The 26606-nt window shown below is 38.9% G+C and overlaps 1 non-coding gene across 1 annotated transcript; it reads left to right on the top strand.

Moving 5' to 3' along the window:
• The first annotated feature begins 15546 nt into the window (after nt 1–15546).
• TRNAL-AAG (transfer RNA leucine (anticodon AAG)) lies at nt 15547–15628 on the top strand. The gene has a single exon. It is a non-coding gene; the product is annotated as a tRNA-Leu (tRNA).
• Nucleotides 15629–26606: the final 10978 nt, after the last annotated feature.

Genomic DNA, 26606 nt, shown 5'->3' with positions numbered 1-26606 from the left:
TTGGCAGCAGCAGAATTGTGCGGTAGTGTGATGTTCGGGCAACTGAATGCGACCGATTCGTCGCATTTCGTATATTTACAAACGGCCAAAAGTTCGTTGACCGTACAAACAGTGACCCACTAACATCCGCGAGTGCGTTCACCCCATGTGACGTATTACTCGACACAGCAAACAAGAAGCACCATGACTACCACAACCAAAATGTTCGGTATAGACACTTTACTATCAGCACTGATAAACGGAGCATACTGAGAGCGCAGTTGTGATCTTAGCATGATGAGTGTAAAAGAGGCAAAACCGTATACTCAGCCCGCAACTCAATAAGCCACTTTGCAAGCTTTGTTTAACAGCCCCAAAATAAGCTGCCCCAAGAGCCAAGTAAACCCCTAACAGCACACTCAGTATCGAACGAATGTTGCCCGTTAACTTCATACAGAAAACCCGATATGATCTTTTATGTTGCGGAAGTTTTTCTCAGCTCAAAGTGCGCTGTTAGGTGGCTGGTAATGTTGGCTTGTTGTTGCGCTGCGAAATGCTGCGCTTGAATAATAAATTGAACATTGGTTTGTGAGAGTAGTTGGACAGCTCATGCGCAGTTGTATACTCTTCAAGATTGACGCAAGTATTTAGCATTGAAAATATTCAAAGTGGCTCAAGCAAAATAAAAATTATAAAGAGCAACTTGCAGAGATTTTACGTGTTGAAGAGAGTAGATATCAGATGACTTACGTGTGCGATATTTCGTATTACAAAGTTAATGATAGGAACGAGATACGCAAATATTCAAAATGTTAACATTCATACATATGAGGTATTGCTTACCAAATCGTTCTACCGACTTTTCAATGGGAATCACCTTTTCCTTGATTAAATATACTACGAAAACCGTATACCCGATTCGGCCTCTCCCTGAATGTGGAATGATCCATTCAAAGCGACCCTTGGAGCGAAGGTTGGTCAGGGATTCGATTTAATGCTTACATTAGCCGGATGTTTTTAATTTCTATAAGCAAATTGTTAGGACAGTTCAATTTCTTAGGTTGCAGTTATTGCATCCCCAAATGGGGTTTTTCTTCGGTTTCAGAAACATTTTGAATTGCTTATTTCACTGAGTGAAGGCAGTTAGTAGGGCTTTTTTTCCAGGGTTCAGAAAACAATAAAACGCGCTCTTATTCCGATGAGTAACTAGTAGTTATTTGAAAAAATATCATCGTTTCAAAAAGTCAGGAACTTTGCAATAGAGATATACGCCGCCGATTAGGGTCGTTTTTCGTACGCTGCCGCCGAATGTCAGAAATATCGGCGCGGCGGAGGCGGCGGCGGCGTCCGGCGCGTTAATATATTTTCTACTCGTTTAAGATTTTTTAGGCCATTTATTGGTCATGTCGAAAATTGGTCGGATATGATCGAAAGTGGTATCAACGGATGTGCATCACTGCCAGTTATAAGAAACTAATTGCGAAATTTAACTCTTTCTAACTGTTCAAAAGTTATTTAAAAAAAAAAACAGACGTTTTCGATGTCACGGACGTTGCATCACCCAATTCACCAAGTTATTAAAACAAAACACTAAAAGAAATGTTATATAATAAATATATATGCTTTGCATATTTTTTCCAAAAAATAATGAAGAATGAATTCAAATAAAATTACCCAAGACGTTTCAAATTGTTTTCAAATTGTCCTCAAGTTGTTAGAAAAGGCAAAAAAGGTGCCGATTTTTTAAAAAATTGTATATTGTGATTGGCTGAAAGAATAAGCCAAATCAGTGATGCAAAATCCTTTAGTAGGTTCTAGGGGCATATACACTCCTTTGAAATGATTCTTACCTCATACTTAAGTTGAGGATAGATGTACGTATGAGAAGGTTTCGAAAAATCATTTGGGCTTCAAAAATCTGTTTGTTTGCGAAACTATATAATAGCGTCTGAAATGTTAATTTTAATTTTCATACTTCATCCTTCAACACCCAAGTCTCCCGGTTTGACATAAAGATGGCGGCCCTATCCAAAACTAGTCACTTGGAGTGAATCACATTGATTATAGCCTATCAACCAAGTTTAAATATCACCTACACGTTACGGCTCCTTTTATAAACGTGATTACTTAGACACATATATTTACCAGGTGAGGCTTTGTCCTTCGCAAGAACACTCAAAGTGGTGAAGCAAAATCTTTCCCATGACAGTCGAAATAATGACCGTGTGTGCTATTACCCTAACGTAGTGGATACTCGAACCAGTCTGAAAACTGAAGCTACGCGTTCATCCATAATGGTCAATCTCTAACGTTTCAAGGTGTTTCTCTGGTGTAGCTCGGCAGCATAGCGCGACAAAAGCATCCGTTGGAAAGTCTTCGGAGCTACACCTAGAGCTTCAAGAAAATGACGTCGACGAAGGTATGAGTTCGAAGTCGCAGTCCTATAGATTCTGTGCTGGCATATCGTGTGAGGGTCAGGAGGCGTGGTAGCGACAGGTGGTCGGGATTGCTACTGTTCGCACATCGGGAATTGTAGCTCTTAAAAACAGCCGAAAAAACTGGAGGCGCCCTGCGCCACGACAGTCATGAGTATTAATAGACCATTAATAGCAACCGTAAGTCGCCGAAGCCTCTCTGGAGTAAGTGAACGAGGGACAATCCCTGCGGAAGGAGCTACTCCTGAAAATTTTTGAACGGTCTGCGAGATCTTGAGGAAAAAACCTCGGATCTTTCCGAAATGGCCAACACGTTGATTTCTTTAAATACATACAAACAAAACCTTTCCTAAATACTATTTTTTTTAAATAGAAAAATCAAGCTTTTTAAAGTAAGAGAACCGGCGTACGCCGGCGCGCCGCCCACGCCGCCGTCGCCGATAAAGTGATCGGCGTAAACCTCTACTTTGCAAGGCTCACTTATGAGCGAGCATATCAAGAGCTTTCAGAAGAGTGCTATTTATATGAATGTATCATTTAGAAACTTACGGATTGGAGATTTATACTGATGCGAGAGTGAATTGCTCTCACGTGCCCACTTTGTTTAGTTTCTACATTTTCAAACTCCCTTATATACCAGTAGGAGTCACCTTAGTTTTCAACGCAGCCAACTGCACAATAATGGCAGCGAGTCTGCTTCCTACTACAGATGAGCTTGTTTTTTGATTTGTGAATTGTCAATATCCTACTCCTACGTTGTGCCCGACGGAGACCTCGCAGAAGGCACTAGAGTTGGATATACACGCTTGTTCTATATAGACTCCTGACTTAGAAAACAACCGCTGACAAATGTTGCAGATCCATCCAAAACTTCGAAATTAGCTCTGAACACTACTTACAAAGCGAGGTGGAAATGCCCAATGCTAAAGAACGAAATAGCATGCTGAAATGTCATCAACCGGAACATCTTAGCAGATAACTCCCGTAAGACCCTTGACGAGATAAGGTCACATATAACTAAGTGTTTTAAATCGAGAGAATCTCATGGTCATATCCTTCCCAAACTTCCAATTTTTTTCAACTTCATTGATTGAAAAATTCTTAAAAAGAACTCTTGAGCGGTCATGTCTCTGGAACGGTACAAAACCATGCTACTACAAACAACAACCACTTCAATCAAAAATTTCTCATGGCCTCGTATACAATCCCAAAATGTTCGGGGGATAGGCGTGTAATGATCCTAGAAGTAATTCAAAAATTATCCTGAGATAGTTCCGAAATTTTCTTAAAAAAAAGTACATGCCCCCAAAATAGCAGCGAAAATAGTTTAATAGTAGCTGGGGCCATCTATAGAAAGCATTAACAAACCGCATATGGCCTTTCCTTGGATGGCCCATAATATTAAAAAGCACAATCTAGCCGAGCTCTTGGAAAAATGGAGCCACATTTTCTGGCCGGCGACAATGAAAATAGTTTTAGGTATGTGGGACAAAATTATTTTTTCCCAAAATATTTACCTAATATGAATGGTCTCTAATTAGTTTATTATCTTAAACCCGCGTTCTCATCTAATTTGCCTTTATATGTAGTGAGTGAAAGTAGCCACAGCAGATGCATGGATGTCATAACATTTACGGTTATGCCAATTTTCTAAAAACTATTAACAATTGCATTACCAACAAATTGAAAACAATAACTGGCTATTTCAGATATGACAAAAGAACGCTGGCTAAAATAAACTAAGAAGTAAAGACCACCTTTGAGTCGATCGGCAGGGGGTATTTCTGCAAATATTATATTGCATATACAAAGATAAATATTTCAAGAAATTACTGGAGGCAATGTCATAAACTTACTAATGTTTAAAATGCCAAAATATTTATTTATGAATAAACCAACACAAAAAAGGAAACAGAGAAACAATGCGTTGTGAAGCAACGTGCGCCTAGTCCACACCAGTTTTCCGTCCATAAGTACCACATCACTGAACGCATTCAAAAATAACAACCGTCAAAAATATAAAGCCATTACTATAGTGGCGGTGAAAGTAAAAAGCCCATAATTTTCCCCATTTTCATTTTGGCAAAACGCCAAATAAAGACGTTGGAAACAGCGTGTGGCGGCGCACCCAACAACGACCTATGAACAAGCAACAGCTGAGCGCTGGTAATGTGGCAAGCAGACAAGGTCAGGCGCGCCCAATAGTGCAAGCAAACAACTTGAAAATGCATGGATTGTTACAACGGGCAAACAATTTAAAACCTTGACATTTTCACTTAAACTCGCTTCGTTATCGCTTCATTAGTAACAACATAAACAACAACTTAGTGCACAAACCAAAAACAAATTCATAGAGTGCAATGTCTGGATGCATGTACTTATGGACATCTGCGGGCAAAAAGTTAGCAGCAAAAATTATTTACACTTTTTTTTTAGAATTTCCCTCTTTTATTTTATTTGCGTTTATTTACAAAAATCATTTCTTAATTCTTCCATACAAAAGTGGTTAAATATTATTTTTTTATATGAAATGAAATCTGAAACACCATTTTGAAATTGTCAAAAGCCAATTTGTATTTGTATTTATTAGGCAATTCATCCCAACACAACAATTTGACAAAAATTATTTTACAGTGCTAGTCGGTAAAAGGCATAAAATAGGAGCAATCTAATCTTGAAACTTAAAGCTAATGACTATGGCTAAGAAAAGGTTACAACAAATAATATATTTAATAAATAGTAAATAGATAAATAAAGGAATGATAGAGTACATTTGCTTAGAAGGAATCAGTATTTTAATTGTCTAGGTTATTATAGAAACTTGTTAATTCTTTATTGAAGAGCAGAGCATTGCTTATAAGCCTAAGTCTAGAAGGGAGCGAGTTCCAAAGACGTATGGAATTAATGAAGAACTGGCGATCAGATATTAGCATACGATGACTGAAGTGGGTAAGGAGAACAGATCTAGACGACTGGAGAAAATTTAGCCTCCGATACAGATAGTCAGGTTCCTTCATATATATTAATTTATGTAGCGTAGTGAGCGTTTTAAGTTTAATAAGGTTATCGAAAGAAATGTTTAGCAACCTGTAAGCATGTTGAGAGACGTGGTCAAGTCTTTTCAACCCATAGACGTATCTAGCAATGTTGTTATACACAACATTAAGTTTCCTCTTACATACATAGTCACAATTGGAGTAAACCTCACAACCATAAAGGAGCGTAGGTATTAAGTACGCTTTTGCTATTAGTAGACGAATATGTAACGGAGTAAAATATTGTGTAAGCCAGAGTGTACGAAGCATCCCATACACTTTTCCCACTGTGCGGAAAATGTGATCTTTCCATGTCAGGGTTTTGTTAAAAACTATACCTAGATTTTTTGCCGTGTCAACGTATTCTATAATAATATTCTAAGATTAAATTTTCCATTCCACTTTTATCTAGTGACCTTCTATGAATGACTATACATTTCGACTTCTTAGGGTTAAGACATAAGCCGTTCATAGAAGCCCACGTACCAATTTGACACAAATCGTAATTTAAGTTATTAATACATGAACTGGTACGATCACTAGGACAGCACATATACAATTGTACGTCGTCAGCATAAATGTGAATATTACAATACTTGAGAACACCAGGAAAATCGTTTATATACAAAACAAATAACAGGGGACCAAGGATTGAGCCTTGTGGGACTCCTCTTAAAACACTGACGAAGTCAGACTTTCTGCTACCAACACTTACTGCCTGAGTTCGGTCGGCCAAATACGATCTGATTAGGGCTGTTGCAGAGTTGGAGAAATTAAATAGGTTGTCCAGCTTCTTGCAGAGAACGGTGTGGTCGACCGAGTCAAACGCTTTTGAATGGTCGAGAAGAGTCAGGAAAGCAGTAAAATTGTTGTCAACTTGTTCTCGAATATCCTCTATCACCGATAGGAGCGCCGTTTTACAGCTACGATTTGACCTGAATCCAGACTGGGAATCTGTGAGAAGGTTATTATTCTGCACATAAGTATTTATCTGGCAGTGCAAAATTCGTTCGACGACCTTGGAAAGGAAAGGCAGAATAGCTATAGGCCTATACTCCTTGTTTTGCTTGGGGATTGGGATTACCTTAGCAACTTTCCAACATTTGGGAAATACACAGGACGTCAGCACAGAGTTAACCAAGTAGGTTAAGTGAGGAAGGATTTTAGGAAGAATTATTTTTAAAAATTTCGGACATATACCATCGAACCCCATAGCATTAGACTTTACTGAAAGAATGGCTTGAACGACATCACACTCATCGACACTAGCAAACTCAAGAGGACCAAAATCAACATTAGCGCGAATACAATGATTATCAGCACATATATTGTCAGTTGAGATTGGCAGATTTACAAAATTTATATTTATCTCATTAATGTCTACATCAGGGAGGACAGAAATATCACATTTGGATTTTCCGATACCAATATGTTTAATCGACTTCCAGGTTTCCTTCGAACTCAAAGCAGCACTAAACTTGTTATTATAAAATTTCTGCTTAGCTGACCTAATGGCTTTGTTTGCAGCGATCCTAGCTGTTTTGAAGCAGTTGTGAGCCTCCAGGGTTTTGTATCTTTTCCATCGTGAGTAAGCAAGGTTACGCTGGTGAATTAAGTGTTTTAGATTGGCACTAAACCAAGGGGTATTATTGTGTGTAGCAGCTTTGAGTTTCACTGGCAAATAGTTGTCGAAAAGCCTAATGATATGGTTCTGTAGGAATGATGCCTGATCATCGACCGATGTCAGTGTACGAATCAAGCTCCACTCAACCGACTCCACCGCTGCATTAAGGGAACTGTAATCTATGCTTCTAAAATCACGATATGTAAAGGAACATTGTATGTGTGACGTTTGGAAGTTGTAACTAAGAAATATTATATCGTGTTTTGAAAAGCAAGATGCCGATAATTGATCGTAGTGGAGCAATTTCAGGGGATCATTCACAAAAAACAAATCCAGCAAAGAAGAATTTGAGTCAGTAAAGTGTGTAGGTGAAGTTAAATTGGTGGGAAAAAGTCCAAGAGACTCCATACTTAGCTTTAGAGTTGAGTCGACGAGAAGGTTGGAGTTGAAATCCCCAGCGATGATTATATTATCATAGCTTATAAGTAGAGGCTCGAGAAATTCAATAAAGCCAGAGAAGTCAACTCCACGATTAGGTCTGTATGCACAGCCGATAAGAAGCCTTTCATTATTTACAGAGAACACGTCTACGAACACATATTCGACAAGATCACTTGGACTAGCACTGCAGCAAAGTTTACAGGATAAACTACTTTTAACATATATAGCAACACCACCACCATGACCACGTCTATCAGCCCTGAACAGTTGATATCCATTTAGTTGCACCAAATCATTTTTGTGACATGAAGAAAACCAGGTTTCGGAAATACATATAACATCTATATCAGAACCCTCAGATATGAATCTCAATTCATCCAGCTTTTTATATAGGCTTTGCGCATTAAGATGGATGACTTTGAGCCCTTTAGTACGTTTATTGAATACGCGCAACAGTGTATGTAAACAGTCTTTGGAACTAGACAACCTATAATCTAGGACCATCACTATATATGGGATATAAAGAATGCTCTGCGATGCGTAACAATAAAGACAACATAAGTGATTGTTTACAAGTATGAAAGGGAGAGATAAAGACAGAAACGAACAGACTCAAGAACTTAAGTAATATACCATACATAGAAATTAATTTATTGATCATTATTCGTTGGCGCATCATCAACTCGAAAGGAACTCGCGCTTTCTTCGCCGGTATTCTCAAGACGCTCTAGAAAATCCAAGCTATGTATTGCTTCAGGGCTGGCGTTGGCTGTTCGTCTGATATGTACCAGACCCTTCTTAGAAAAAACCGCCACCACCTTCCTTTTCTTCTTTAGACGGATCGCTGCCTTGAAGATCGCATAGTTTTGCCTAGACAGCGAAGCATTTACATACATCGGAGCATTTGAATTTATGTCCACATGAACTAATTGCAGACCTTTGATGTTTGGATTGTTTTGGCGCCTAAAGGTGCCTATACTTTTTAGCAATTTGTTTCTGTCTGTCGGCGACTGAAATTTGATTATTACGGCCGGATCTGTCACGCTGTTGTCTATTTTCCGTAGCCGAAAAATGCTCATTATAGGTATTGGTTGCAATCTAAGAGTGGAACAGAGGTGATGAAAGACACTTGCTAAGTTTTCTCCTTCCTTAAAGGGAATTCCGTGTACACGGACTTCACTTGCGGCAATATGGCTCTCTTGCTTTGACGTACTGTTTTTGAGTTTTTTTACTTCCTCTTCGAGATAACCAACGCGCTCGAACACACTCTCCAGCTGAGTAACTCTTGCATTAAGCTCACTGACCTCTTTCTTCAGCACCACAAATTTGTCTTCTAGTTTTTTGCATACGAATTCGATGAGCCTTTTTTCCGAGTCCAAAATTTGCTTAGCAATCAGATCGTTGAACTTAGCAAATCGCTGATCCATGCTTTGCATTAAACTAGGAGAGAAGCCGCTGATCCGTTGCACCTTTTTGGCGCTATCAACCTCGTTATTAAGGTCGTCACCACGACGTTTACCATTGACTTGATCCATGGTGTTCGAAAAAAAAAAAAAAAAAAAAAAAAAAAAATGTGAATTTTGAAATTCTTCAAAGTTGTACATGGTTGAACCAAAACTAATTTGATTACGAAACTGGATACTTCCTTAAATAAATTTCTAAAATTCGACCCTGCCAAAGATCTCTTCAGATATCTGAAATAGATATGATATCAGCCAGTTTGCTTAATTCCTTTCAGTTTTAACCTCATAATAAAACAAATAGTCTTAAAATATATTATTGTAAATACATCTCAAACTCATTCAATTTTCGAATGTTATAAATATTTTTAAAAACGTGTCGAATGGTCGGATTTTTTAGAAAAACTTTTCGAAAAAAGTAAATTAATAATTTTTATACACCATTAAATTATTATAAATATTAAAAAAAATTTGTCGCATGTTCGAATTTTTAGAAAATGTTTCCGAATCAGGTTTACATAGTTTTGTTTTACAATTAGATTTTCTTAAATGCATACTTTTGAAAACTGTTCGAATTCTCGAATTTTTTCGAAGATGTTTTCGAAACAGGTTTACATTATCAACTAAATTTTAAAAATATTTTTAAAAACTTGTCGAATGCTATTTTATTTTCTCGCTTTGAAATTAACTTTTGCGTTGTAGCGTGTCGTTGTTGTAGTGATAAGGACACTCCCCGAAGGTTTTGGGGAGTGCTATTGATGTTGATGGTCCTTTGCTGGATAAACATATATCCGGTACGTTCCGCTTACAAGCACCATTAAGGTACTAGACCGATCATCTTCGAAAAATTTGCAAATGATTTTTGCTATTATTTTTTTACTCGCTACAATATAAAATGCATTTTTGTTGGTTTGATTGTGCGTGTTTGTTGGTGTGGGTGTGTTAGAAACATGATCGTGAACATGAAAATGAGTACAATGTACAATTCGTGCAACCACACAACAAAAACAAAAAAACAATGGCAATTGTGCGATGGGCGATAAGTAAAAAAATAGTCATAAAGGTGTAAAAACAATAAAATTTATGAAAAAGAAATGAAGTTCATAATTTTAAGTGAATTTATGATGTGTCAAATATTGTGGCACTACACCACACGTTGCGTGCGACGTGAGAGGCTTGCAACATTATGTGGAATATATAGTTGAGGACTTTCCCGCGCGTCGGTTCTCACACCTTTTACAAACCCAATCTTGCTGATTGTCCATCTGATTATATGGCATTTTGTGCCATATTTTGTTGATTTGTTTGAGGTGCGCTTAATAGTTACATACATACATACATACTTACAAATATATTTTTTAAGTGAAAGTAGTTTTGCAGCCATTGTTGCAGGAATGTGTTGCAATAACGCCGCCTTTGCTATGTCGCCAATTGTCATAGACGGCGCCTTCTGTCAATGTGACGGTCATTTTTCTATGAAAACCTGAATGAGCAAACGAGCTCGATGGTATGTGGGAAAAATGTTGTACAGAAATATTTATGTGACTTTTATGGTATGAGTGGGGCGCCAGTAAGATTCTTTGATATTTATTAGTTTGTACTGAAAATTGTTGAAAAATCTAAATAGTCATTCATTTTATTAATCAAGGACATTGAGCGATTACAAAAAGATGTCTAGCACTAAAATTGATATAAAATAAATATAAGGCGTGATATACCTCCGGGGAAATTTGGGTCGAAGTTTACTGTGGCCGCTCTTATTGGTGCAGAAAGTTGTTTCAGCAAAGTAAAACTGACCCAATAAAATCCGTACATGTAGAAGAGGGGCGGCAGATGCAATAAGGAATTGAATCTCGTTCCTTCTTAAAAAGCGATCAGCAAATAACCCCATTCCCTACTAACAAGTATCTGCGACTAACAATCAATTGCAAACTAAACTTAAAAGCGTGCATCGAGGAACGGTTACGGTAAGACTGTTCTGATTTTTACGCCCGTAAAGCGATGTTCAGAAAAAATTTGGTGGTCTCAAACCGAAGATAGGAAGTATGTGGCGAAGATAAGACCGTTGCTTTAGTACAGCTCTATTGTTGGGTAGGTATCCGTTTGGAAGAACTACAATATTTCAAGTTCACCACACGTCACCATTGGCGCCACTGTAGCTTATGGCACCACACCACACGACCGCTTGATGGGATTCAAGGGGTTGTGTAGCGCAATATATAGCTTCTCCAACCCAATTGTCAACCTCACCTTCGAGCGGCGAATCCCGTTTCACTAACAGACGAGGCTTTGGGCAACCCCAAGCTCCTCATGGAACTTGGGGGTGGGGAGGGATGGATGGCCTGAAGGTTCAATGTGGCCATATAAATCGTTCCCGAGATGGTCGGGCCAGCACCTTAATGGTGCTGTGTTACCGGAGCGTATCGGATCTGTATCCGACAAAGGACCATCACATCGATAACACTCCCCAAAGCCTTCGGGGAGTAACCTAATCGCTACAACAACAACAACAACCGCTTGAGATCCCAGTTTTAGTCCTGCTTCCCATCGACGCAGATATGCGCTGTACGTCGCACTGAGAATCACAGCATTTGGCTGCTGGAAAATGAACCATCATGGGCATTCTGGTGGCACAATTAGATCTCTAGAGATTTTACTTTGTTAAAACTTTTGGACTTCGTCATAAAGAAATCGAGGGCAGTAATGTATCTGATGATACGGCACGTACAGACTCAGTCAAATGAAATAAGGAAACAAAATAAATAAGTACATCCTTTTATCGGATTTACATCGAACGATGTGTTAGGTTTTTTCGCCTGACAGATGAGTTAGATGAATGGCCGCACATATTTCTTGCTTCCGAGAGTTGGTAGAAAGTAAAGCAAGGCAAAAAGTTTACTTATTGTTAAGGGTTCTATGTGAATTCGACCTTAGTTGTAGCCAAAAGAAAAAATCGGAGTTTTCACGAGAACAAGGCATCGCTTCCATCCTAAGTTTGAATCATTCCGTCCCTGACTATGACCCTGAAATGGTTGTTCAGTGTTTGTTACATATTTATATTTTATCTTTTTTGTTTTAAGTTGTTCACTTACTTGACCTGTGTGGTCCCTTTTACAACCTCTGAACAAATTAAACTTTGCAATGATGTTAAAAGATGAATGAATATCGTCTGCAGTGTAAACTGATATCATTTTTGTCGCTACTCCCCTTTTTGTAGGTATACTAAGCTGACGAGAACACTTGCTCTGCCAATAGGGAACACTTCAAAGAAGGTAAGAGTATATCATGCGTCTAAAAGTTATTTCTTATTAACTAACTTATTAACTTAATTAGCACTGTTGTTGATGGTTCTTTGTCGGATATAGATCGGGTACGTTCCGGTAACAGGCACCATTAAGGTACCAGCCCGACCATTTCAGGAACGCCCCTACCCCCTGGTTCCATGAGGACTTTGGGGTTGCCAGAGCCTCGCCTGCTAAATATGTGTATGATACATTCATATTTGTAACAGGATTCCCCTCGCGTAGGTGAGGTTGATAATTGGGTGGCGAAAGCTTATTTGGCGCTTAATCGTTGAAACGGATAATGGCGCACGTCTCTTCTTCGTTGGGCTAACTTATGCCATTTGGAAGCACCAAGGGAATTTAGATCGTTTTACCCCTGTTCCCTCCATCGTCATCTGCTTCCAGAGGTCGGTTCCGGTAAGTAAACTTTTTTGGCCGGCGCATCAACATTCATTCGCGTCATGCAAGCTAGAAAGCGTAGACGCTGTGTTTCAGTTCACTGGACTATGTTGGTGTCAGTATAATTTCTCTGGAACATTCCGATAGTTGCCTCGTCTGATATTGTCATGGTCCACGCTTATGTTCTGGTCAAACTAAAAAATTGTATGAAAAAAGAAAAACGCGAGAGAGTGAACATTTCTTCCCAATCCCCAAAATAGTTTGGAGCGAAAATTCCGATCTGTCCTGAAAAATATTATATTCGCTGTGTTATTGAGGCTCGTCTAGCTCTTGTGCTCAAATACCGGGAAATAAAATCAAAATTTTAAAAAAATTTTTTCCAATTAGAAAAAAATGTCTAAACGTGTTAGCCCCTCGACAGTGGCTAAGCAAACACTCCCATTTAATTTTGCCATGAAAACCTTCTCAGCGAAAATTCATCTGTTTGCAGATGCTGTTCGGCGTCGGCATAAAACAAGTCCCGCCAGTTTCGGAGTGAAGCTCGGCTTAAATCTCCTTGGAGGTATGTATAGGGCGTCTTATATATATTTTTAATTACTGTGATCCTGAAATACTCTGTCTTCTTTTTCATTCAAAATTTTATTGTTGCAGAAAGCTTGCCCAAATTTGTGTAGCGAATTTGCGAGTAATTTCCATCCCCGAAAATCACTGCATGGCTTGTCTGTATACTTATCTGGTGGGAGCATATCAAATTGAGCCATCACATTGAAGATGCAAGCAGCCAACACCTGTTGCAGCTCCAAAATTTCAGCCTATGCACATTTCTTGCTTCATCTTCAATTTGCTGGTTGTTGTTGGTTATTGAATTGTCAAACGATATCATTCAGAAAAGGTTTACACTCGAATAGACACAAAATTATGCTCTAGCTTTAGCACTAACATGCCCGTATGGCCTTGTCATGCGAAGATCTGTGGGAAGTAAATTCATGTGTTGTTGCCAAAAAATCTCACTCAGGCATATATATGTACCTACATACATATGAACATATAAAGATTAAGATTCATGTATATACAAACCCTACAGTCGAATCAACCGGTTCTAAGCTTTTAGTCTGAACTAATTTGAATATCCAACCCTACACAACAATGTAACACTTAAGCATGCACTTGGATATGAAATTTGATAACGTTTTGACAGACTACCTTCAGCAAACGTAAAAAAAAGACGTAGCATGGGAAAATCTCACTTTGACTGATTGCTATTATGTGTTAGGCTAAGTTCCCCTCCGAGCTATTTTTGTCTGTTATACCCTCAGTGGTAGCTGGGTGGGGGCACATTCGTTCAAAACTTCCATCACTTCGTGAAATATATTTACCTTTTCTATTTTTACCGGGCTTTCCAAAAATCGCACGTCCAGATATACGCAGTCGTAGACAGCGGCAAAATAAGTGTTGAATCGAGCAATCGTCGTCGTCCTGCCCGCTTCTGCAGGGCTAGCTTGTTGGTATGCGCAATCGTCGAAGGATCAGCTTAATAGCACAATGTACTGTTAGCGAGGCTTCCGGGGGAAATCCAACTTGATCAAGTTCGATTGTAATGCCCCTAAAGTAGCCTGCAGAAACGAGGTTAATAACGTTCATTTATTTACCAGCATAACCGACAGACATTGTCCAGCCCAAGCTTTGGGTGTGCCAGCAAAATTAAAAAAAATCGTTTTCGCGTTGGCAACCCGCCGTCAGATTCCCAGACACATACACCGGAAACGTCTGATTGATCAGTGAGCTGATTGTGGGCACGCGTTTGTCACTTATAATGACAGAAAATCCATAAACATACGCCCCAAGTTTGACTGGTCCTGTGTCTAACCATGTAAGCAGTAATGCCGGACTTACATAGAACGCTTAGTTGCGTTGCTTCTCCTGACAGCTGAGTTCAATGTATGGCCGCATATATATCTTCCTACACAAAGTTTGTGGAATACAAAGCAAGCAAAAAGTTAAGATAATGTTAACTTACTCGTATGTACATATATCCGACCCCAGACTAGCGTCTACAGTAGTGGTGATTGTGACAAATTGGATTGTATTGCTTTGCAATGAGGTTTATGCTAGGACACGATATCAATAAATAGGGCACGCCGGAGGACGGTCCATTATCACATCATAAATAAGATATATTTCGAATAGGTAGATTCGTTGTCCAGAAAAATAAGCCTTGTATAGGCTTATAAAAATAAGAAGGTGTCCAAGTTGTATGTCATTTTGTGTTATCAATTCGAAAAACTTACAAAGATTCATAGTAAGGCCCAACTCCACTCTGGATGGTTATTGCTACGATGGCCTCCTAGGATGACGACCTCACAAATGGCTTCAAATATATTTTAAACTCCTCACACTGGTACCTTTTCCCTATTTTTAGTTGGTACACCTTGGACCTTTTTTGGACTAGTTACAAACTAGTCTTTTCTGACGGTGTTCGTATATCACTGCTGGGAGTTCACAGGCGCAAATGCCAATATCAAATATCTGACACACGAAAGCAATGGAAGAAAGACATTCGCAGGTGGCAGGTGTAGACAACGATTAGCCACCCAGGCGTCAGTCGGTGCGTTATTGTACCCACGGGTATGCATTTATATTATTAGTTTTTTGTACCTATTCCAACGTACTGTATGCTGGCATTCCTTTTGGTATGTACGTATGTATATTCACAAGATGTGTAAGTATATAAATATTTTTATAATTAAGCAAATTCGCATGCTCATAATCTTATATATACTCTAAGTATCTCGACTGCATATATGTGTTTATGCATAATATCGGTTGTTAAATGTTGGAGTTTTTTCTGAATGGCACTTAGGTCGGTTATAGAGCGCTGTTTAAGTAAAAGGTAGCGTGGCCGAGCGGTCTAAGGCGCTGGTTTAAGGCACCAGTCTCCTCGGAGGCGTGGGTTCGAATCCCACCGCTGCCAAGAAGTTTTTTATTTGAATATTTTCCCCAGGCGCAAATCAGCAGCAGCGCTAAAAAAGGAATTGCAAAGACACAGGGCAATTTTTGGTTTTGTATTAGTCGGGAACACCACACATACAAATTTACGACAGTTTTAGTATTAGAAATGTTAACGTATTTATTCATTAAGTAAAGTTATTTGTTTCTTATGTTTCATTGGATACCATTTTTACGTGGTAGGTCCCAAGCATAGCGCACAACTCAGGAACGGCATATGGATTTTAGTCGCCTTTTACGACGCATACCTGCCGAGGGTGTATGCTAATCCCTTATAAATCCCATGACCAGCATTAACAGCGAAAACAATGTCAGCTCAGAAAACAAGTGCTCTCTTGGACTGTGTAGGCAGCTGAGAAGTAAAGTCCTCTCCTGACGAACAAAATTTTTGCTCTACAAGTGGGTCATCATACCTGTCCTGCGTAGGGCTCGGACTTATAGACGGTGGCGAGAGAAGATGAGATGGTGTCCGTGATGCGGACGGCGAATATCGAAGGATTTACAATGATGACCTGTAAAAGCTTTACGCAGATATGAAGATAGTGCAGCGGACAAAAGCAGATGAAGGGGGAGACCGCGCCACTGAGTTTGGAAACAGGGATAGCTGATGTGACTTGTTACAAAACGGCCAAAATCGCGTAGGCGGTTAATTGCTAATTAATGATGATGATTCAAGTGATATATTAGGTTGTATTTGAAGGAAGCCTTCCTGACAAGTAACGATGGGCTTTACGCAACAAGAAGCAAAGCTGCAGAAGACCGACGTTTTTTCACTATTTATATATTAGCTGTGCCCGCCTCGCCGGCCACGGTCGTTGTATGTTCGATCAAGATATTTCTCGTAAAAGATATTGAAAATAATATGGAAGATAAGAGGAATGAGGAAAACGCTGTAAGCGGAACGCAACAATATCTTATCGCTAGTTTACTCGGTAAGGAAACGGGGTCAGTTAGCTTACTAGAGTAAGGGGAGAGAGTTCGGAACGGAACGCAATAGTAAAGGGGAGAGAGCGTTATTCCCATTGTGAATAAGACAAGTGTGATAACTTCTGCATAGACGTCAAAATTATAAATAAAACCGATCACCTAATTATTATTTGACTATCGTGGTCTCATTCTGTATCTCTTTCTATCACCCGCTGAAGATATCCGGTCCTATGCGCCACTATCTGGTAACCTTGCCGTGCGCGGACGTGTTTTTGATCGCTCTTCGAATTGTTATTCTTTTTCCTTTGTAAACAAGGTTTTTTATAAATATTCATTAATATAATAGAAAACAGTTAATAAGTTTAATTTAGTTCTGAAATTAAACTGTAATGTTCAATAATATATTTTTGTTTGTAATATAACATTGTTGAAATCTCGATATATCTTAAATTTTAACTTTTGAGTTGTATATTTATATATCTTTTATATTATGCAGTCGACCATAGTTTGTCGTCGACTTTAAATAATAAATAAATAAATAAATATTGAACATCCTGCCAAAACGCTAAAAAGTAGCCATCTTGAACATTCTGTCAGGCACTTGACGGACAAGATATCACACTTGTTTTATCCACAATGCTTATTACTGTTTGGGCATTGGAGTGATCCACCTAAGAGCTTCGAGTCGGGCAAGATATCAACGCGCGAAAGAGATAATATGGAGACTCTAGCTTACTTCGGTAAGTTGAGTTGCGTGACAATGCAGTCGCGTTGCGCTCCGTTATCGCAGGGCAGATGCAAGGAGAACGCTACTCATGGCCATTGCCAGGATAGTGTGGGATGAGATAATGATCGTACGAAAGAAATTTAGACCAGAGAAAGCAGAAACAATGTACTCCACACTATCTTCAAATGAGGCCTGTGCTACAAATGCGATATGGTTAGCTGGTACACGAGAGAAAGACTGTTGCCTGTCACAACAACGTGATAGTAGCAAAGGACTTGCGTAACGTGGACGATTAGATTTTGGTGGGCGAAAAAAGGAGAAAAGAAGCTGGTGTGGGACCGAGCGTGCCTCGCTGCTACAGGGTGCAGTATGGAGGCTTAACAACCTGGTTAGTGAGCAAATGAGTAAATCCTTAAACGTCAATTAATGGTGATGATTTTCAAGGTACGTTCGTATACAAATTTAAAATTAGATTTTCTGGAAATTTTAATTTCAAGACATAACCAACATCCTTATCCAATAAGCTCTTCCCTTAAAACTGAATAGTAATAATAATTTTTTTTTTTTTTTTATTTATAATAATAATTAAGTAATGTTAATACTTGCAATTATATCGCCGGACGTGACATGTTAAGCTGCCACCTATACTGGCTCTCATGAAAATCACTCCTCAAAGTTATAAGTCAAGAGTGGTGAGCTGTTTATGATACTTGGTTGTTTATCTATAAACAGTGATAAAAACGACTATAAAGCAATAAAAATCAAGAAATGCAACCAAAGCCAGAGGCTGAGTAGGATCCGACATTAATAATTGCAGTTTCACAGCAACAGCAGTTTTGTCAATGCAGCTTCAACTGTAGTAGCGTGAAGTAAATAACAAAAACACAATAATAACAATAAAAAAAAAAAATAATAATAAAAACAATAACAACAAAAAGATGTTAAATGAATGCGGAAGTTTTGTTAAGAGTTTCGTAACTAGTCGCCGCATATGAATTTGCTACAATTGTTGCGTTGCCTCACACCGAGCGGAGTTGTCACCACTGAATGCAGCAATATGCGGCAGTAACTGACGACACTGCAACTGCAACACCAACATCGTCATCGACGACTTAAAAACAGCCTTAAGTGAATAAGAGACCAATATTAAACTAAATCTAATGTGAAACCGGCATATAAACGCAATTAAATCAAACAAACCGGTTGAAGTGGGGGCTGGTGTGGGTTTAGCTGAATGATTTAGTTTAGAGACGAATAAGCAGATGCTGTACTGAGTTGGTGATGTGACACCGCCAACAACAACGGTTCGAGGGTGATGAGTACGAGCTGCGAATTCAACCGCCGAACGCAATGCAAAAGATATCTTTCGATTGCAGCACACGGGCACGTATCAAAATACAAATATACGCGGTGGCCGGCGTGGTGTGGCGGTAGAATGCTTTTTTTGCAATCGGTGTATGCCTACCTCATTTTCTTGGACCAGTAATGCCCGACTTCTGGCGTGTTACCCTAATAGTGGACATATTTTCCTGAGGCGCAGATAAGTTATGCCCATGTCCCATTACCTTTTCCCATTCTCAGGGTGTAGCATATCCTCAGCAACCATATTATATTATGTGGTGCTGGTTGTCTTCCGTAGGCCGAGATGCCCGAAGTATCACCTAAGCGCGTGTAAACTTGGTTCTGTCCCTGCAACAGGCACAGCGCATCCTCTGTCTGCACTACTCACGGGAATCATATCATGGCCTTTGGTATGCTAGCGATCCACTACCTAAAGGTAAGGAACTACTACCTTTAGCCATCCTACTACCTCGTGGTCATAATCAGTTGGCTCCATTGTAACATACCACAACATCGAAATATGGATATGATTGCGGTTAAAACAATAACAAACAAAACAAGTAAGGAAGGCTGAGTTCGGGTGTAACCGAACATTACATACTCAGCTGAGAGCTTTGGAGACAAAATAAGGGAAAATCACCATGTAGGAAAATGAACCTAGGGTAACCCTGGAATGTGTTTGTATGACATGGGTATCAAATGGAAGGTATTAAAGAGTATTTTAAAAGGGAGTGGGCCATAGTTCTATAGGTGGACGTCATTTCGGGATATCGCCATAAAGGTGGACCAGGGGTGACTCTAGAATTCGTTTGTACGATATCGTTATCAAATTAAAGGTATTAATGAAGGTTTAAAAAGGAGTGGCCCTTAGTTGTATATGTGAAGGCGTTTTCGAGATTTCGACCAAAATGTGGACCAGGGTGACCCAGAACATCACCTGTCGGGTACCGCTAATTTATTTATATATGTAATACCACGAACAGTATTCCTGCCAAGATTCCAAGGGCTTTTGATTTGAACTTTTTCATTTTCTTCTATTTAATATGATAGATGTCACACCCATTTTACAAAGTATTTTCTAAAGTTATATTTTGCGTCAATAAACCAATCAAATCACCATGTTTCATCCCTTTTTTCGTATTTTTTTTTTTTCATTTTTCGTAGTTTTTGATATCGAAAAAGTGGGCGTGGTTATAGTCGGATTTCGGCCATTTTTTATACCAAGATAAAGTCAGTTCAGATAAGTACGTGGACTAAGTTTAGTAAAGATATATCGGTTTATGGTCAAGTTGTCGTGTCAACGGCCGAGCGGAAGGACAGACGGTCGACTGTGTATAAAAACTGGGGGTGGCTTTAACCGATTTCGCCCTTTTTCACAGAAAACAGTTACCGTAATAGAATCTATGCCCCTACCAAATTTCATAAGGATTGGTAAATTTTTGTTCGACTTATGGTATTAAAAGTATTTTAGACAAACTAAATGAAAAAGGGCGGACCCACGCCCATTTTGAAATTTTCTTTTATTTTTGAATTTTGTTCCACCATATCATTACTGGAGTTGACTGTTGACATAATTTACTTATCTATATATATAAAAAGAAGTGTACATTTTGATTGTCACTCCATAACCCGAGAACGGCTCGACAGATTGCCATGCAATTTTTAGGAAAGATACAGGAAGGAGAGATGATGGTTAGTTGGTTTTGAAATCCCAAATCGGTTTAGCCATATATAAATAAAAATCAAATTCTGTGTGTGTGTGTGTTCGCTATGAAACGTATTTCCCACACATCAATCATCACCCAATTTTGGTTATGGGTTCCTTCGATCAAAGGGAAGGTTTTAGGCTAAAAATAATTTCGGTATATAAAAGGGGCGTGGCACCTCCCATACAAATAGAATCTTTGGTACTGCATACCTTTGAAGGTATATATGCCAGAACATTGAAATTCAATGAGGAGTTATATGAGGTCAATCCCTAACACCACCAAGAAAATGCGGAATTTGGAGAAAGGGGGCGTGGCACCTCCCATATATTTGGAATCTTTAGTAATGCATAACTTTGAAGATATAAATGCCAGAACATTGAAATTCAGTAAGGAGTTATATGAGGTCAATCCCTAACACCACCAAGAAAAGGCGGAATTGGGAAAAAGGGGGCGTGGAACCTCCCATTCAAATGGGATCTTTGGTACTGTATAACTTTGAAGGTATACATGCCAGAACATTGAAATTCAGTAAGGAGTTATTTGAGGTCAATCCCTAACACCACCAAGAAAATGCGGAATTGGGAAAAAGGGAGCGTGGCACCTCCAATACAAATGGAATATATTATACTGCATATATCTGGATGTCGTAACGGTAGGATAATTAAAATTGGTAAGGAGCTATGTGACGTTAAGTCCTAAAACCTCCAGTAAAATATGGAATAGGGAAAAACTATGGCTGCCGTACAAACTTAAGTTATTTTAACACCTAAAGTTTGACTGCATTGTTGAGTTTAGCTGTTATGCCTTTTGGACGTTTAGTAATCTGCCGCTGTTAAAAAAATTGTTTAGCTTCAGTCTATCTACATCTTCTATAAAAATCAAATTCTGTGTGTGTGTTCCCTATGAAAACGCGTTTGCTATACTTCGATCATTACCAAATTTTGGCTCGAGGTTCCTTCGATCAAGACGAAAGTTTTTCATATTTCAGAATTAAGAATTTTAAATTTAAATGTTTTTGTTTTTTGGCTATGCGAAAGAACTATCTTAGCTCCCAAAAATGATCATGTTAACAAAGTCAATGATCGCTTTCAAAATCAATTTCCTGGCGAAGTGACGAAATATAAATCGATCAACACAGTTACAGATGAAGATAAAAGTGTGAATTATCCAACTGAATTTCTATACTCCTTAGAACCAAAAGGAATGCCGGCGCATATATCAACTTTGAAAATTGGCTCAACAGTCATGCTTCTTCGGAATGTAATCAAAGCAATAATCATTAGCGGTAAAAGCAATACAATAATATAAAATAAGATACAATAAGATACAAGAATAAAATGTTTTAACAGAAAATTTCACCAAATATGCGTACAAAATTCAATTCAATTTACAGAACAATAAATTAAATTATCAACAAACAAAAAAGAAACAAGTAAGGAAGGTTAAGTTCGGGTGTAACCGAACATTACATACTCAGTTGAGAGCTATGGTGACAACATAAGGGAAAATAACCATGTAGGAAAATGAACCGAGGGAAACCCTGGAATGTGTTTGTATGACATGGGTATCAAATTAAAGGTATTAATGAGGGTTTTAAAAGGGAGTGGTGGTAGTTGTATAGGTGGTCGCCTTTTCGAGATATCGCCATAAAGGTGGACCAGGGGTGACTCTAGACTTTGTTTGTACGATATAGGTATCAAAAGAAAGGTGTTAATGAGTATTTTAAAAGGGGCGTGGGGCTTATTTCTATAGGTGGACGCCTTTTCGAGATATCGCCATAAAGGTGGACCAGGGGTGACTCTAGGATGTGTTTGTACGATATTGGTATCAAATTAAAGGTATTAATGAGAGTTTTAAAAGGGAGTGGTGGTAGTTGTATATGTGAAGTCGTTTTCCAGATATCGATCAAAATGTGGACCAGGGTGACCCAGAACATCATCTGTTGGATACCGCTAATTTATTTATATATGTAATACCTGCAAAGATTTCAAGGGTGTTTTATTTCGCCCTGCAGAACTTTTTCATTTTCTTCTACTTAATTTGGTAGGTGTCACAACCATTTTACAAAGTTTTTTCTAAAGTTATATTTCGCGTCAATAAACCAATCCAATTACCATGTTTCATCCCTTTTTTCGTATTTGGTATAGAATTATGGCATTTTTTTCATTTTTCGTAATTTTCGATATCGAAAAAGTGGGCGTCGTCATAGTCGGATTTCGTACATTTTTTATACCAAGATAAAGTGAGTTCATATATGTACGTGAACTAAGTTCAGTAAAGATATGTCGATTTTTGCTCAAGTTATCGTGTTAACGGCCATGCGGAAGAACAGACGGAAGACTGTGTATAAAAACTGGGCGTGGCTTCAACCGATTTCGCCCATTTTCACAGAAAACAGTTAACGACATAAAATCTATGCCCCTACCAAATTTCAAAAGGATTGGGAAATTTTTGTTCGACTTATGGCATTAAAAGTATCCTAGACAAATTAAATGAAAAAGGGCGGAGCCACGCCCATTTTGAAATTTTCTTTATTTTTTGTATTTTGTTGCACCATATCCTTACTAGAGTTGAATGTTGACATAATTTACTTATATATTGTAAAGATATTAAATTTTTTGTTAAAATTTTACTTTTAAAAAAAAAATTTTTTTTAAAGTGGGCGTGGTCCTTCTCCGATTTTGCTAATTTTTATTAAGCGCACATATAGTAATAGGGGTAACGTTCCTGCCAAATTTCATGATGATATCTTCAACGACTGCCAAATTACAGCTTGCAAAAGTTTTAAATTACCTTCTTTTAAAAGTGGGCGGTGCCACGCCCGTTGTCCAAAATTTTACTAATTTTCTATTCTTCGTCATAAGTTCAACTCACCTACCAAGTTTCATCGCTTTATCTGTCTTTGGTAATGAATTATTGCACTTTTTCGGTTTTTCGAAATTTTCGATATCGAAAAAGTGGGCGTGGTTATAGTCCGATATCGTTCATTTTAAATAGCGATCTGAGATGAATGCTCAGGAACCTCAACATTTACTCGAGTTATCGTGTTAACGGACGGACGGACGGACATGGCTCAATCAAATTATTTTTCGATCCTGATGATTTTGATATATGGAAGTCTATATCTATCTCGATTCCTTTATACCTGTACAACCAACCGTTATCCAATCAAACTTAATATACTCTGTGAGCTCTCCTCAACTGAGTATAAAAATAACGCAACATCAATTCGATCTCGGGCGTTACAACGTGCGTCTGGTAAAGCTAGTCTAATATATACAATTGTTCTGTCACGGTGTTAGAGGCTTAACTCCTCCGAAACAGCTGAACCGATTCTCATGAAATTTTGTAAGCATATTGGGTAGGTCTGACAATCGGCCAGCGTCTACCTTTTTTTCGCTACGTGCCTAGGGTCTAGAGATCAAAACGTGGACCCGGGTACCCCTAGAATGTGTTTATACAATTTGGATATCAAATGAAAGCTGTTGATGAGTGCTATAGTACAGGATAATTTTCATACAACTTGGAGGCTAGGGTCTCGATATATAGCTCAAAACGTGGACCCGGGTACCCCTAGAATGTGTTTATACAATATAGATATCAAATGAAAGCTGTTGCTGAGAGTTCTAAAGTTCATTGTGATATTCGATTTAGTCGCATCAACCTGGCAAAATTGATAAATATGCATGCGAAGCCGAAATATAGACAAGAATTAATAATACCCACATAACTATTTACATACGTCCTATTCGATTTGCCTGAAATTTCGTATATAAATTTGCCTATATTAGTATTGACGATGCTTTTTTCCGGGAAGTATACCAGAGACGGACTGGGACTGGGATTAAGACTAGGACTGGGACTGAGACTGAGATTCGGAATGGGACTGGAACAAAATACATACCACCCTCTGGGACTGGCAATAAGAGATGAAGAAGAAGGAGAAAAATTCATTAAGATACCTAAAAATTTACTCAAGTTATCGTGTTAACGGGCGGACGGACGGACATGGTTTAATCAAATTTTTTTTCGATACTGATGATTTTGATATATGGAAGTCTATATCTATCTCGATTCCTTTATACCTGTACATCCAACCGTTATCCAATCAAAGTTAATATACTCTGTGTGCAAAGCACCTGTGTATAAAAATTCTAGCGGTCTTCCTTGGTGGCGTAGCAGCGCTTGTAACCTCAGCTTGGGTTGATTTTTAAGTGCGAATATAAGCTGGAGTTAAACTTGACCTCAATTTAACCTAACTTCTGTGGCCATTCACTGTATTCCTCCCTTCAGTTAAAGCGCCCATAGTGGCTGGTTTAAACTCTAGTTAACATAAACTCGCACTGAAAAACCGGGCCAATAAAACTCATTTCATAAGGAAAAGACGATTAAAAACATTTAAACTGTGCTCACTCAACGCTTTGGTCCAGCCAACTTGCATTCGCATCGACATGGTAACAACGAAAGGCAAAGTAGGTATTCGCAAACAAAATCAAAGAAAACAATAAAATGACAGAAAGGCTGGTGAGCGCAGTCAACAAGCGACCGATGAATAATATTCTAAAGATTAGAGGAGGCAGATCGAAGGGAAAATAACAGAACGAAGAACAACGGCAGTTTAAATGCATGATATTGTGGGTTTTTAAGGAAAAGGGGTGAAACGTTCCATGACAGTGGACAACGGGACATTGTGCAATGACTGCATTAGCAAGACACTCTTGACCTAGATTTAGAGAGCCGGCTTTACGGTAAATGGGCAAGAATAAAATATGTTTAATTTGAATGCACAGTGAAGAGACGCGCGTACAATGACGTCAACAACATAGACAAATGATGCATTTGGGAAGTACCAGTTTTTTATTAGTGTGAATACCTACCATATACATATATGTACATGTTTGCACGCTTAAGCGCCTAGGAAATTTTGGCCATTATGTAACAACCCCGCGGCCAATCTTTGCGAACTCAGTGGAGGTCTTTCCAATCTTCGGCTTCCACATACGGGTGCCGATAGGAATACTTTCTGAATCGAATCAATCTCGTGTATTCTCATAACATAACTTGTATACGTTGCAGAATGGCCATGTCTGCGTAAAGCTCGTTCATCTCATCATTAAACCTCCTTCGATACTCGCTGGTTCAGTTAACTCTAACGGAGCTGGAGGTGTTGCACAGCCTAATAAGCTTTGCAGCTGCTTTAAAGTCGACCAAAATGTGGTGTGTGTCGCGTGAGCCCTCTCCAGTATTTGACGTGTCGTGTACATCTGGTCGATAGCAGATTTACACCCCCAGCGGGTTGGGGGGCTTGGAAAATACCCGCGACAGGTATACCAACCCAAAACTTTCGGGAATGTCCTTATCGATACAATAACAGCCACATAGCAGATTTACCAGGCTTTAAGCCACCCTGATTTGGTTCGATGCCTTTGGGCTTGAATCTTTCGCACAATATGCTTAATAGAACCTTATATGCGATACTAAGCAGGCTAATTTTGCGGTAACTTGCGCAATATGCAAAATCAGTTTTTTTTTTTTGGACGGAGAATACCCAAATTCCAATCTGGGGCCATACGGCAGAAATTTTCGATCCTTATTCCTTTCAGCCATCATCTGAAGCTCATCGCATCAACGCCGCTCTGCTTCACTTTCTTTCTTCTCTCTTCCCGAAGCGGTGGTACGTAGAGACACGTGTGTCCGCTGTTCGGATATATCAGCTGTCGTTTTGTGACCATCTTCTCGAAGGAAAACTTTCCTTGGATAGTTACGTGTACTTTCCTTTGGCTGCCGGTCGATCACGACGTGATTGATTTGATTGTGTGTTCCTCGAACAGGAGACAGCTAAGAACTTGCTGTATCTTTTTATGTGGACCACATTTCGAGCCTCGATCAACCCGTTACGGGAGGGCACATCGTGTAGGCCAAATTTTCCGAATGTACGGCCAAGATCACTTCCTTAGCCATCTTGGCTTCAAAGTCGCATGTTTTTAACATCCTGGGGAGGCAGTCTTCGTACATATTTTCTACATTTTTATAGATAGACTCCTTATTCACGTTGTTGTTGTTGTAGCGGTAAGGACACTCCCCGAAGCCTTGGAGAGTGTTATCGATGTTGATGGTCCTTTACCATATGCAGATCCATAAAAGTACTAACCCATCTCGGAACGATTTGTTATGACCACATGAAACATTCTAGGCCATACCCTCATTCCACCCTCTAGAGCCATCAGGAGTTCAGGGTC

This window comes from Eurosta solidaginis, chromosome 1 (genome assembly GCF_040869045.1).
Source record: "Eurosta solidaginis isolate ZX-2024a chromosome 1, ASM4086904v1, whole genome shotgun sequence".
In the NCBI taxonomy this organism is placed as follows: Eukaryota; Metazoa; Arthropoda; class Insecta; order Diptera; family Tephritidae; genus Eurosta; species Eurosta solidaginis.
This window is presented reverse-complemented; position numbering and strand designations above follow the sequence as displayed.